Here is a 15,641-nt window from a genome sequence, read left to right as displayed (position 1 = left end):
TGAGCCCATCTCAAAGCCGGGACATGTCAGCTGTTTTGTACAGCTGGCATGTGCCCGCAAAAGCGGCGGGTGGAAATGCGATCGGGCCGGAAATGCGTGCATCGCAGACCCCCGTCACATGATCGGGGGTCAGCGATGCGTCGCCATAACAACCAGAGGTTGTTGAGCCCTCTATGGTTGTTGATGCCGGATTGCTATGAGCGCCACCCTGTGGTCGGCGCTCATAGCAATGCAGTAATTCTGCTACATAGAGGTGATCTGAGCTTCGCTCCTATGTAGCAGAGCTGACATGTTTGGTGTCTATGAACTCATAATGACCTAGAGAATCATATTGGCAGGTCAGTTTTAGCATTTAGTGAACCTGACAAAAAAGCCAAACAAAAAACAAGTGTGGTATTGCACTTTTTTTGCAATTTCACCGCACTTGGAATTTTTTTCCCGTTTTCTTGTACAAGACATGGTAAAACCAATGGTGACGTTAAAAAGAACAACTTGTCCCACAAAAAACAAGCCCTCACATGGCCATATTGATGGAAAAATAAAAACCTTATGGCTCTGGGAAGGAGGGGAGCAAAAACCGAACAAGCAAAAATGAAAAAGGGCTGCTACTTGAAGGGGTTAAAATTTGGCGCTACTTGCATTCTGAGCTTTGCACTGTGCCTGAAAAATATTTCCTGATTACTTGTAGGGTATTGGCACACTCAGGAAAATATGGACCTGAATTTGTTGTAAAAAAATCCTATTAGCCCTTTGAAAAATTAAAAACTTGGGGCTAAAACAACATGTTGGTGGTAAAAATGTAATTTATTCTTTCTTCACTGCTCGGTGGTATAAAATTCTGTGAGGCACATGTGGTGTCAATATGATCACTGCACCGCTAGATGAATTCATAGGGGAGTGAAGTTTGTAAAATGAGTTCACATATAGGGGGTTTCTGTTGTTCTGGCACCTCATGGGCTCTGCCAATGTGATATGGCACCCTCAAACAATTCAAGCAAAATCTGAACTCCAATATGGCGCCTCTTCCCTTCTGAGCTTTGCACTGTGCCTCAAAAGTAGTATTCCCCCACATTTGGGGTATTGGCGTACTCAGGAGAAATTGAACATCAAACTCTATGGTGCAATTTCTCCTGTTACGGTTATGAAAATGCAAAATTTGGGGCCAAAGTAACATTTTTGTGAGAAAAATGCGATTTTATTATTTTCACGGCTCAACATTATAAACTTCTGTGAAGCACATGAGGATTCAAAGTGCTCACCACACATCAAAATACATTCCATGAGTGATCTAGTTTCCGAAATGGGGTTAAATGTGGAGGATTGCCACTGTTTAGGCACATCAGGGGCTCTCTAAATGGGACATGACGTCTGTTAAAGATTCCATAAAAATGTTACATTTAAAAACTCAAATGACGCTCCTTCCCTTCCAAGCCCTGTTGTGAGTCCAAATAGTAGTTTTCTCCATCATATTGGGTTTTGCCGTACTCAGGAGAAATTGCACAACAAATTGTATGGTGCAATTTCTCCTGTTACCTTTATAAAAATGCAATATTTTGTGCTAAAAACATATTTGGCGGCACAGTGGCTCAGTGGTTAAACTGTAGCCTTGCAGCGCTGGATTCAAATCCCACCAAGGACAACATCTGCAAGGAGTTTGTATATTCTCCCCTTGTTTTCATGGGTTTCCTCCGGGTTCTCTGGTTTCCTCCCACATTCCAAAGACATACTCAGGCTTGGACTGGCCCACCGGAGAACCGGAGGATTCTCTGGTGGGCCCAGGCACTGACACCTGCTGGCATACTGGCCAGCAGCTGCCTAGGGCCCCCACTGCTCCAGGGGCCCTCAGCCAGTGGCTATGGGGCCCCTGAGTCAAGGGGCCTGCCCTGTGCCAGTAACAGCAGCTGGAGACAGGATCCTGTCCCCGCTGCTAAAGCAAAATGAATATTCACGCTTCCCCATGCCCCTATGGGCGTGGAGAGGCGTGAATACCATTTCTCTTTAATAGCGAGCAGCATTAGCCACAGGCTGCAGCTAACACTGCCTGCATGTAAAGCCGCACCACCACATGCACACACACAAGCACCGCACACGTACACACACATACACACAGCATCGCACACATACACACACATGCAGGCACACAGACTCACAAAGCAGCTCACCTCCCGGCGTCCTGCTTCCTGTCTGAGACAGCCCAGCTGGATGACGTCATCATCCAGCGTGCCATCTCAGACAGAAAGCTTCCAGCGAGGAAGAGGCTGCTGGGATGAGCTGCTGCTGTGGGGAGTTGAGCTGTGCTGTGTGCCTGTGTGTGTGCCTGCCTGGGTGTGTGTGCCTGCGTGTGTGTGTGAAATTGTGTGTGTGAGAGTGTGTGTGATGAGCTGCGGTGAGGTATGTGTGTGGTGGTGAAGGACAATGATAATGGTGAGGGGAGACAATGATGGAGGTGATGGGCAATGATGGTGGTGGTGGGGAGGCAATAATGGAGGTGAGGGGAAGCAATAATGCAAGTGATGGGCAATGATGGTGGAGGAGACAATGATGGAGGTGATGGGCAATGTTGGTGAGGAAGAGAATGATATGGGGGTTAGGGGAAATGATGGTGGGGGAGGCAATGATGGAGGCGATGGGCAATGATGGTTGGGGAGGCAATGATGGAGGTGATGGGCAATGATGGTGGGGAGGCAATGATGGAGGTGATGGGCAATGATGGTGGCGGGGAGGCACTGGAGGTGATGGGCAATGATGGAGGTGATAGGCAATGGAGGTGATAGGCAATGATGGTGGGGAGGCAATGATGGAGTTGATGGGCAATGATGGTGGTGGGGGAGACAATGATGGAGGTGATGGGCAATGATGGAGTTGATAGGCAATGATGGTGGGGAGGCAATGATGGAGGTGATGGGCAATGATGGAGGTGATGGGCAATGGTGGTGGTGGGAGGCAATGATGGAGGTGATGAAATGGACAATGATGGTGGGGAGGAGGCAATGATGCAGGTGGTGGAATGGGCAGTGATGGAGGTGGTGGGGGAGAATGATAGGGGTGGAGGGGGAGAAGGCAATGATGGAGGTGGTGATGAGGACAATGATGGGGGTGGAGAGGGGCTGCATTATACTTTATGAGGGGGCTACATTATATTCTGTGGGGGGACTGCATTATTCTCAGGGGGCTACATTATATTATGGGGGGCTACATCATACTATATGCGGGGGCTACAGTATACTCTATAGGGGGGCTGCATTATATTCTGTAGTGGGGCTGCATTATACTATATGAGAGGGGCTGCATTATACCCTATTAGGGTGCTACATTATATTCTATGCTGGGGACTGCGTTATACCTGAGGGGGTTGCATTATATTTTGTGGGGTGTTGCATTATATTCTATGAGAGGGGACTGCATTATATTTTATGAGGGGGCTACATTATATTCTGTGAAGGTGCTACCCCAACCATTGCTACAAAATTAAGACGTGATCTACCTTATATTATACCCTGATATTAGCTCTTTTTACCGCACAATTGGTGGTCTTGTATCTATTTCTATGTAGCCACATAGTGGGCCCCAAGAATGGTTTTCTCTGGTGGGCCCAAGGTACTCCAGTCTGACGCTGGACATACTGATAGGGAATTTAGATTGTGAGCCCCAATGGGGACAGCGATGATAATGTTGAATGTGCCCACCACACATCAGATCAGTTCTCTGAAGGGTCTAGTTTCCAAAATGGTGTCACTTGTGGGGAATTTTCACTGTTTAAGCACATCAGGGGCTCTCCAAACGCAACATGGCATCCGCCAATTGTTGCAGCAAATTTTGCATTTGAAAAGTCAAATGGCACTCCTTCCCTTCCGAGCTCTGCTGTGCACCCAAACAGTGGTTTTCTCACTCATATCGGGTATCGGCATGCTCAGGAGAAATTGCACAACAAAGTTTGGGGTCCATTTGCTCCTGTTAATCTTGTCAAAATAAAAAAAAATTTGGATCTCAACTCAATTTTTTGTGAAAAAAAGATAAATATTATTATTATTATTTTTTTTTTTTAATTCCTGTGAAGGGTCAATAAACTTCTTGAATGTGGTTTTGAGCATCTTGACGTGTGCAGTTTTTAAAATGGTGACACTTTTGGGTATCTTCTATCATATAGACACCTCAAAGTGAATTCAAATGTGATGTGGTACCTAAAAAAACGTTTTTGTAAATTTTGCTGGAAAAATGAAAAATCGCTGGTCAACTTTTTTGACTTTTGGTAAAAAAAATGTTGGTTCCAAAATTGTGCTGATGCAAGGTAGACATGTGAAAAATTGTATTTATTAACTATTTTGTGTGACATATCTCTGTCATATAAGAGCATGAAAAAAACAAATTTGGAAAATTTAAACATTTTCAACAAACTTCCGTTTTTTTCACAAATAAATGCAAGCCATACCAAAGAAATTTTACCACTATCATGAAGTACAATATATCACAAAAAAACTCTCAAAATCACCGAGACCCATTGAAGTGTTCCAGAGTTATTACCTCTTAAAGTGACAGTGGTCAAAAATGTAAAAATTGGCCTAGCCTTTAATGTGCAAACCACCATCAGGGGTAAAGGGGTTAAACAACAACCACAAGACAGATTTCATCAACCAAGGCATCATTTTGAACAGCATAATGGTGCCAACCTGACAGTGCCTGTAAGTTACTGATCACAATCCTGCTGACAGGTTCCCTTTAAAGTGCCTACATGTGCTAATAAAGCAGAAATACGTCTTGATTTCCCAAGCACTTGTAAAACAAATCTTATTAATTTAGAATTCGTAAGGAATAGAAGAGAGTGTATTTCGCTTGCAAAACCTACAGATAATCTTGAGCCTTATCCTCTTCATTAAACCATAAACATTAGCACTAAATAAAAAGTTCCATATTTCTGGAACTACATAACAGATTTAAAAAAAAATAAATACAAAAAATTAAGCAAACAAAACTCATTACCAGCGGGAATAATATAAGAACAAAAAACAGTCAATTTTGAATTGGTGATCGGTGACAAATCCTCTTCATTTTATCGTCAAAAGAAAGTACAACATCTGAGAAAATAAAACAATACCAAAATTGCTTGGCTATACAAAAGATCTACCAAAGTTATCCAATTAAATTTTCACAAATACCAGACTTACAAAAACTTGCAGGTTCCTAAGGCTATGTGCACACGTTGCGGATTAGGCTTAGGAATTTCTGGTGCGGATTCTGCCTCTCCTGGCAGAAAATGCATCTGCGGATTTGTCGCGTTTTTTGTGCGTTTTTGCTGCGGTTTTCTTGCGGATTTGCTGCGTTTTTTACCCCTGTGGTTTTCTATAATGGAATGGCTACAAAAACACTGCAGATTCTCAAAAAAGAAGTGACATGCTACTTCTTTTAAACCGCAGCGTTTCCGCAGCGGATTTTCCACAAAGTGTGCACAGCATTTTTTTTTCTCATTGATTTACATTTTACTGTAAATCAATTGCGGATCTGCAGCGTTTCTGCACTGCAAAAAACACTGCGGATCCGCAGAGAATCCGCAACGTGTGCACATACCCTTAAGATGCAAACAGGCTGAATCCTTAACCCCTTAATCCCATATGACGTACTATCCCGTCGAGGTGCCCTGGGTAGAGTTGAGCGACTTTAACTTTTATAGGATCGGGTCGGGTTTCACGAAACCCGACTTTTTCAAAAGTCGGGTCGAGTGAAATCGGCCGATCCTATAAAAAAGTCGGGGTCGGGGTCGGCCGAAACCCGAAACCCAATGCAGTGCATTGGGTTTCCATGGTTCCCAGGGTCTGAAGGAGAGGAAACTCTCCTTCAGGCCCTGCGATCCATATTTAGGTGTAAAATAAAGAATAAAAATAAAAAATATCGCTATACTTACCCTCTGACGCGCCCTGGTACTAACCGGGAACCTTCCTCCTTCGAATCAGCACTTCCAGGACCTTGCGGTGACGTCGCGGTGACGTCACGGCTTGTGATTGGTCGCGCGACCGCCCATGTGACCGTTCACGCGACCAATCAGAAGCCGTGACGTCACCGAAGGTCCTTCAAGCGCTGATTCTTAGGAAGGAAGGCTGTCGGAAAGAAGCAGGGCGCGTCCGAGGGTGAGTATATTCCTATTAGGTATATACTCACCCTCGGACGCGCCCTGCTTCTTTCCGACAGCCTTCCTTCCTAAGAATCAGCGCTTGCAGGACCTTCGGTGACGTCACGGCTTCTGATTGGTCGCGTGAGCGGTCACATGAGCGGTCGCGCGACCAATCACAAGCCGTGACGTCACCGCAAGGTCCTGGAAGCGCTGATTCGGAGGAGGAAGGTTCCCTGTTAGTACCAGGGCGCGTCAGAGGGTAAGTATAGCAATATTTTTTATTTTAATTCTTTATTTTACACTTAAATCTGAATTCCGATACCAATTCCCGATATCTTAAACATATCGGGAATCGGTATCGGAATTCCGATTCCAGATTCAGAAGATCGCCGACTTCATGGCCGACCCCACACAGGGGTCGGGCAGGGTTTCATGAAACCCGACCTTGCCAAAAGTCGGCGACTTCTGAATATTACCGACCCGTTTCGCTCAACCCTAGCCCTGGGACTTAATTCCCAGTGACGGGATAGTACGTCATATGCGATCGGCCGCGCTCACGGGGGGAGCGCGGCCGATCGCGGCCGGGTGTCAGCTGCCTCTTGCAGCTGACATCCGGCACTATGTGCCAGGAGCGGTCACGGACCGCACCCGGCACATTAACCCCCGGCACACTGCAATCCAACATGATCGCGATGTGCCGGCGGTATAGGGAAGCTTCCCGCAGGGAGGGGGCTCCCTGCGGGCTTCCCTGAGCCCCCCGCAGCAACGCGATGTGATCGCGTTGCTGCGAGGGTCTTACCTCCCTCCCTGCTCGCTCCAGGCCCGGATCCAAGATGTTAGGGTTAGGGCTAGGGTTAGAGCTAGGGTTAGGGTTAGGGTTGGGGCTAGGGTTAAGGCTACAGTTAGGGTTGGGGCTAAAGTTAGGGTTAGGGTTGGGGCTAAAGTTACGGTTAGGGTTTAGATTACATTTACGGTTGGGAATAGGGTTGGGATTGGGGTTAGGGGTGTGTCAGGGTTAGAGGTGTGGTTAGGGTTACTGTTGGGATTAGGGTTAGGGGTGTGTTTGGATTAGGGTTTCAGTTATAATTGGGGGGTTTCCACTGTTTAGGCACATCAGGGGCTCTCCAAACGCGACATGGCGTCCGATCTCAATTCCAGCCAATTCTGCGTTGAAAAAGTAAAACAGTGCTCCTTCCCTTCCGAGCTCTCCCGTGTGCCCAAACAGGGGTTTACCCCAACATATGGGGTATCAGCGTACTCAGGACAAATAGGACAACAACCTTTGGGGTCCAATTTCTCCTGTTACCCTTGGGAAAATACAAAACTGGGGGCTAAAAAATAATTTTTGTGGGAAAAAAAGGATTTTTTATTTTCACGGCTCTGCGTTATAAACTGTAGTGAAACACTTGGGGGTTCAAAGTTCTTACAACACATCTAGATAAGTTCCTTGGGGGGTCTAGTTTCCAAAATGGGGTCACTTGTGGGGGGCTTCTACTGTTTAGGTACATTAGGGGCTCTGCAAACGCAATGTGACGCCTGCAGACCATTCCATCTAAGTCTGCATTCCAAATGGCGCTCATTCCCTTCCGAGCCCTCCCATGCATCCAAACGGTGGTTCCCCCCACATATGGGGTATCAGCGCACTCAGGACAAATTGGACAACAACTTTTGGGGTCCAATTTCTCCTGTTACCCTCGGGAAAATACAAAACTGGGGGCTGAAAAATAATTTTTGTGGGAAAAAATTTTTGTTTTATTTTTACGGCTCTGCATTATAAACTTCTGTGAAGCCTTTGTTGGGTCAAAGCACTCACCACACATCTAGATAAGTTCCTTAGGGGGTCTACTTTCCAACATGGTGTCACTTGTGGGGGGGTTTCTACTGTTTAGGTACATTAGGGGCTCTGTAAACGCAATGTGACGCCTGCAGACCATTCCATCTAAGTTTGCATTCCAATTGGCGCTCCTTCCCTTCCGAGCCCTTCCATGCGTCCAAACGGTGGTTCCCCCCCACATATGGGGTATCAGCGCACTCAGGACAACTTTTGGGGTCCAATTTCTCCTGCTACCCTCAGGAAAATACAAAACTGGGGGCTAAAAAAATTATTTTTGTGGGAAAAAATTTTTTGTTTTATTTTTACGGCTCTGCATTATAAACTTCTGTAAAGCCCTTGGTGGGTCAAAGCGCTCAAAACACATCTAGATAAGTTCCTTAGGGGGTCTACTTTCCAAAATGGTGTCACTTGTGGGGAGTTTCAATGTTTAGGCACATCAGTGGCTCTCCAAACGCAACATGGCGTCCCATCTCAATTCCTGTCAATTTTGCATTGAAAAGTCAAACGGCGCTCCTTCCCTTCCGAGGTCTCCCATGGGCCCAAACAGTGGTTTATCCCCACATATGGGGTATCAGCGTACTCAGGACAAATTTTACAACAACTTTTGGGGTCCAATTTCTTCTCTTACCCTTGGAAAAATAAAAAATTGGGGGCGAAAAGATAATTTTTGTGAAAAAATATGATTTTTTATTTTTACGGTTCTGCATTATAAACTTCTGTGAAGCACTTGGTGGGTCAAAGTGCTCACCACACATCTAGATAAGTTCCTTAGGGGGTCTACTTTCCAAAATGATGTCACTTGTGGGGGGTTTCAATGTTTAGGCACATCAGGGGCTCCCCAAACGCAACATGGCGTCCCATCTCAATTCCAGTCAATTTTGCATTGAAAAGTCAAATGGCGCTCCTTCGCTTCCGAGCTCTGTCATGCGCCCAAACAGTGGTTTACCCCCACATATGGTGTATCGGCGTACTCAGGACAAATTGTACAACAACCTTTGGGGTCCATTTTCTCCTGTTACCCTTGGTAAAATAAAACAAATTGAAGCTGAAGTAAATTTTTTGTGAAAAAAAGTTAAATGTTCATTTTTATTTAAACATTCCAAAAATTCATGTGAAGCACCAGAAGGGTTAATAAACTTCTTGAATATGGTTTTGAGCACCTTGAGGGGTGCAGTTTTTAGAATGGTGTCACACTTGGGTATTTTCTATCATATAGACCCCTCAAAATGACTTCAAATGAGATGTGGTCGCTAAAAAAAAATGGTGTTGTAAAAATGAGAAATTGCTGGTCAACTTTTAACCCTTATAACTCCCTAACAAAAAAAAATGTTGGTTCCAAAAATGTGCTGATGTAAAGTAGACATGTGGGAAATGTTACTTATTAAGTATTTTGTGTGACATATCTCTGTGATTTAATTGCATAAAAATTAAAAGTTGGAAAATTGCAAAATTTTCAAAATTTTTGCCAAATTTCCGTTTTTTTCACAAATAAACGCAGGTAATATCAAAGAAATTTTACCACTATCATGAAGTACAATATATCTTGAGAAAACAGTGTCAGAATCACTGGGATCCGTTGAAGCGTTCCAGAGTTATAACCTCATAAAGGGACAGTGGTCAGAATTGTAAAAATTGGCCCGGTCATTAACGTGCAAACCACCCTTGGGGCTTAAGGGGTTAAAGGGCTAACATGAGCATTGGTTGTTTTATCAGATTGCCTGCTGTTAGGCTAGTTCCATAAAATCCAGAAGAAGCCTTTTAACAAGATGATAACAATTTATAGCATAGAACACCATCTGGTGGCCATGTTATTTATTTCCACGCAGACTCCCAACAAAAACACAGAAAGATATACAGGTGTTTCTCACTAAATTAGAATATCATCAAAAAGTTAATTTATTTCAAAAGTGAAACTCATATTATATAGACATTACAGACAGAGTGATCTATTTCAAGTGTTTATTTCTGTTCATGTTGATGATTATGGCTTACAGTCAATGAATACCCAAAAGTCATTATCTCAGTAAATTAGAAAACTTTATAACACCAGCTTGAAAAATTATTTTAAAATCCGAAATGTTGGCCTTCTGAAATGTATGTTCAGTAAATGCATTTACTTTTGCATCAATTACTGCATCAATTACTGCATCAATGTGGTGTGGCATGGAGGCGATCAGCCTGTGGCACTGCTGAGGTGTTATGGAAGCCCAGGTTGCTTTGGTAGCAGCCGTCAGCCCATCTGCATTGTTTGGTCTGGTGTCTCTCATCTTCCTCTTGACAATACCCCATATATTCTCTATTGGGTTAAGGTAAGGCGAGTTTGCTGCCAATCAAGCACAGTGATAGGCCGGCGTCACACACAGCGTATGAAAATACGGTCCGTATACTAAGGCCGTAATACGCTGAAAAGTCTTGAAAATAGTGGTCCGTAGCTCCTCCGTAGGCAGGGTGTGTCAGCGTTTTTTGCGCATGGCATCCTCCGTATGTAATCCGTATGGCAGCCGTAATGCGTGTTTTTATCGCAGGCTTGCAAAACCGACATACGGCTATACAAGGGATCCATGTGTAAAAAACAAAAAAAAAAACATATATACTGTCTATATATATATAGAGAGAGAGAGAGAGAGAGATTCAAAAAAGAGGCAGCACTCCATTCAAGTGAAAAAAATGTGGAAGGTTTTAATCAACCCACATAGCTGGGCGACGTTTCAGCTCCATCTGAGCCTTTTTCAAGCTTGAAAAAGGCTCAGATGGAGCTGAAACGTCGCCCAGCTATGTGGGTTGATTAAATCAGGGGTCCCCAACTCCAGTCCTCAAGGCCCACCAACAGGTCATGTTTTCAGGATTTCCTTTGCATTGCACAGGTGATGCAATTATTACCTGGGCAAGACTAAGGAAATCCTGAAAACATGACATGTTGGTGGGCCTTGAGGACTGGAGTTGGGGACCCCTGGAGTAAAACCTTCCACATTTTTTTCACTTGAATGGAGTGCTGCCTCTTTTTTGAATCTCTGTGAATCTGGTGCAATCATTGGACTGGTTGTCTGAGGCCCTGCACCTGAAGATAAGTATAAGCGTGGTGCTGTTCCTTTTTTTCTATTATATATATATATATCTATAATATAACGCTGGGAGCGTCACTCTGTCCGAAGCCTTTATAGACTGCGCAGGCACAAGCGCCGGTGCAGTCTGGGCCTCACAGAGTGACGCTCCCGGGAGATCGCGGTGTGCGTTCACACTGAACGCACACCGCGATCTCCAACAGAGAAGCAGGGACCGCCAGGAGGGTGAGTATCGGCCATATTCACCTGTCCTGCGTTCCACTGCTGAGCGCCGCCATCTTCCCGGTCTTCGGCCTGTGACCTTCAGTTCAGAGGGCGCGATGACGCGCTTAATGCGCGCCGGCGCCGCCCTCTGACTGAACAGTCACAGCCAGGAGACCGGGAAGATGGCGGCGCCCAGCGGTGGAACGCAGGACAGGTGAATATAGTAAGTGCTGGGGGGCCTGAGCTGGCGGCGATACTGGCACCTGACCCCCACAGCGCGCCGGTGTCCCCGCCTGCTCAGGCCCCCCAGCACTCGGCGCCGAGCGGGTCAGAGGCAGTATGGGGACGCAGGATGGAGCAGCACATAAGGATGGGGACGCAGGATGGAGCAGCACATAAGGATGGGGACGCAGGATGGAGCAGCACATAAGGATGGGGACGCAGGATGGAGCAGCACATAAGGATGGGGACGCAAGATGGAGCAGCACATAAGGATGGGGAAGCAGGATGGCGCAGCACATAAGGATGGGGACGCAGGATGGAGCAGCACATAAGGATGGGGACGCAGGATGGAGCAGCACATAAGGATGGGGACGCAGGATGGAGCAGCACATAAGGATGGGGACGCAGGATGGGAGCAGCACATAACAGGATGGGGACGCAGGATGGGAGCAGCACATAACAGGATGGGGACGCAGGATGGGAGCAGCACATGACAGGATGGGGACGCAGGATGGGAGCAGCATATGACAGGATGGGGGCGCAGGATGGAGCAGCACATGACAGGATGGGGACGCAGGATGGAGCAGCACATGACAGGATGGGGACGCAGGATGGAGCAGCACATGACAGGATGGGGACGCAGGATGGAGCAGCACATGACAGGATGGGGACGCAGGATGGAGCAGCACATGACAGGATGGGGACGCAGGATGGAGCAGCACATGACAGGATGGGGACGCAGGATGGAGCAGCACATGACAGGATGGGGACGCAGGATGGAGCAGCACATGACAGGATGGGGATGCAGGATGGAGCAGCACATAAGGATGGGGAAGCAGGATGGGTGCAGCACATGACAGGATGGGGACGCAGGATGGGAGCAGCACATGACAGGATGGGGACGCAGGATGGGAGCAGCACATGACAGGATGGGGACGCAGGATGGGAGCAGCACATGACAGGATGGGGACGCAGGATGGAGCAGCACATGACAGGATGGGGACGCAGGATGGAGCAGCACATGACAGGATGGGGACGCAGGATGGGAGCAGCGCATCACAGGATGGGAGCAGCGCATCACAGGATGGGGACGCAGGATGGGAGCAGTGCATGACAGGATGGGGACGCAGGATGGAGCAGCGCATGACAGGATGGGGACGTAGGATGGGAGCAGCACATGACAGAATGGAGGCGCAGGATGGAGCAGCACATGACAGGATGGGGACGCAGGATGGAGCAGCGCATGACAGGATGGGGACGCAGGATGGAGCAGCACATGACAGGATGGGGACGCAGGATGGAGCAGCACATGACAGGATGGGGACGCAGGATGGGAGCAGCGCATCACAGGATGGGAGCAGCGCATCACAGGATGGGGACGCAGGATGGGAGCAGCGCATGACAGGATGGGGACGCAGGATGGGAGCAGCGCATGACAGGATGGGGACGCAGGATGGAGCAGCACATGACAGGATGGGGACGCAGGATGGAGCAGCGCATGACAGGATGGGGTTGCAGGATAGAGCAGCACATGACAGGATAGGGACGCAGGATAGAGCAGCACATAAGGATGGGGACGCAGGATGGAGCAGCGCATGACAGGATGGGGACGCAGGATAGAGCAGCACATGACAGGATAGGGACGCAGGATAGAGCAGCACATAAGGATGGGGACACAGGATGGAGCAGCACATACCAGGATGGAGACCATATACCAATATAAATGCTCGCCACCCGGGCGTAGAACGGGTTCAATAGCTAGTATATATATATGTCAGTAGACACATATATGTATATATATTAATATTTCATCCAGCGCGATATAGCAGAAAGCCGATTCAATTACCGGCTTTTGCTATCTCCTTCCTAAACCCGACATGATATGAGACCTGGTTTACATACAGTAAGACCCTCGATCTGTAAATCAAAAAAAAATATTTTTTGCGTGCCGAGCTGAAGTTTTTAATGATAACACTTTTGTGCAGATACGTTCTTTTGATCGCCGGTTATTACATTTTAATGCAATGTCGCGGCGACCAAAAAAACGTAATCCTGGCGTTTTGAAATTTTTTTATTGCTACGCCATTTAGCAATCAGGTTAATCCTTTTTTTAACTGATCGATCGGGCGATTCTGAACGCAGTGATACCAAATATGTTTATGTTTGATTCTTTTTTTATTGCTTTATTTTGAATGGGGCGAAAGGAGGGTGATTTAAACTTTTATATTTTTTTTATTTTTTTCATATTTTTTAAAACTTTTTTTTACTTTTGCCATGCCTCAATAGCCTCTATGGGAGGCTAGAAGCTGGCACAACTGGATCGGCTCAGCTACATAGGAGCGATCATCAGATCGCTCCTATGCAGCTGAATTACAGACTTGATATGAGCGCCGACCACAGGGTGGCGCTCACAGCAAGCAGGCATCAACAACCTTAGAGGTCTCAAGGAGACCTCAGGTTGTCATGCCGACACATCGCTGACCCCCGATCACATGACAGGGGTCGGCGATGCGCGCTTTTCTGTCCCGATGGCCGGAAGCGGTAGTTAAATGCCGCTGTCAGCGTTTGACAGTGGCATTTAACAGTTTAATAGCGGCGGGTGAATCACGATTTCACCCACCGCTATTGCGTGCACATGTCAGCTGTACAAAACAGCTGACATGTCGCAACTTTGATGTGGGCTCACCGCCAGAGCCCACATCAAAGGGGGAGACACGACATGCACTATACTAGTATGGTGCATGTCGTGAAGGGGTTAATGGGTGAAACTAGACCCAACAATTTATTGCCCAATTTCTCCCAAACGCAGTGATGCCCCATATATCATCAGAAACTACTGTTAGGTTACATGTCAGGGCTGCGAAGGAAGGAACGCTATTTGTCTTTGGAGCACAGATTTGGCTAGAATAGTTTGCGGGCGACATTTGTGGAGCCCCTAAGGTAACAGATGAGCAGAAAATACCCCAATGTGACCCCATTGTTGAAATTACACCTCTAAATTTTTACATCTATGGCTGCCGTGACTATTTTGTGACATGCATACCATGCTTTACTCTGGAGAATTGCAAATATGCCAGTTTAGTGCCTATACATTGTGGCCCCTTACAGTGTAGAGCCCCCATATATTGTAGTGTCCCCATACATTGTGCCCAGCTTGTGCTTCTGGAGACACGCACTTCATAGATTAATGTTTGCGCTCTCCCTACTACAATAATGACAAACATGTGGCCACTTACTGTGGTTTAGGCACAGTGGGGTTCAGAAATATGGGGGCATTTGCATTTGGGAGCGCAGAATTAAAGGAATCTGTCACCCCAAAATTCGCCTATAATCTAAGGCCACCGGCATCAGGGGCTTATCTACAGCATTCTGTAATGCTGTAGATAAGCCCCCGATGTAACCTGCAAGATAAGAAAAGCAGGTTATATTATACTCACCCAGGGGCAGTCCCGGTTCGGGTCCAATGGCTGTCACGGTGCGGGTCCGGTGCCTCCCATCTTCATACGATAACATCCTCTTCTTCTCTTCCTGATCTTCCTTGATCTTTAAACCCTTCTCTCCTGCAAGCGCTGCTTTCAGCCGAGCAGGACAGAAGGGATGAATGCCGGCTTCAGCACCACGCGCAGGGGACAGCGCTTAACTGTAGCGCTGTTTCTCCTGCGGCGATACGTGCACACGGAGGAGAGTGCACACTGTTCTCCGTGTGCACGTGTGCGGGACGCTTTGCGGACCATGCTGCCGAAGAAAAGCGGACATGTCTACGTGTTTTGCACACGGACGCACGGTCCATGAAAACACGCATGTGCATAGACCCATTCATTTGAATGGGTCTATGTGTGTCAGTGTCTCTGGTACGTGAGAAAACTGTCACTACACGTACCGGAGCCACTGATGTGTGAAACCGGCCTTAACTGGATTCGATTTGAGGGGTGAGGCGGGGTGTGGGGCTCGACAACACTTGTGCATTAAACAATGCCTAAAATAATGTGACACCACTGGAACAGAGACCAAATGGAGTCTGGTGACTCCATTTGCCTCTAAAGTGAGAGGTCCCGTCTTAGTTTTTGTCTGAATCATGATTTTTGGAATTTATACATAAACCCCGTCATAACCACTCAGCGGACAGCACAGGATAAATGTGAACCAACAGTACAAGAATAGTTCTAATTTTGTGCAGTTCAGCGTGCAGTACAAGTGATAAAGGCCCCTTTATTCT

Source organism: Ranitomeya imitator, chromosome 3 (assembly GCF_032444005.1).
Source record: "Ranitomeya imitator isolate aRanImi1 chromosome 3, aRanImi1.pri, whole genome shotgun sequence".
Classification (NCBI taxonomy): domain Eukaryota; kingdom Metazoa; phylum Chordata; class Amphibia; order Anura; family Dendrobatidae; genus Ranitomeya; species Ranitomeya imitator.
Note: the sequence above shows the minus strand (reverse complement) of the source record.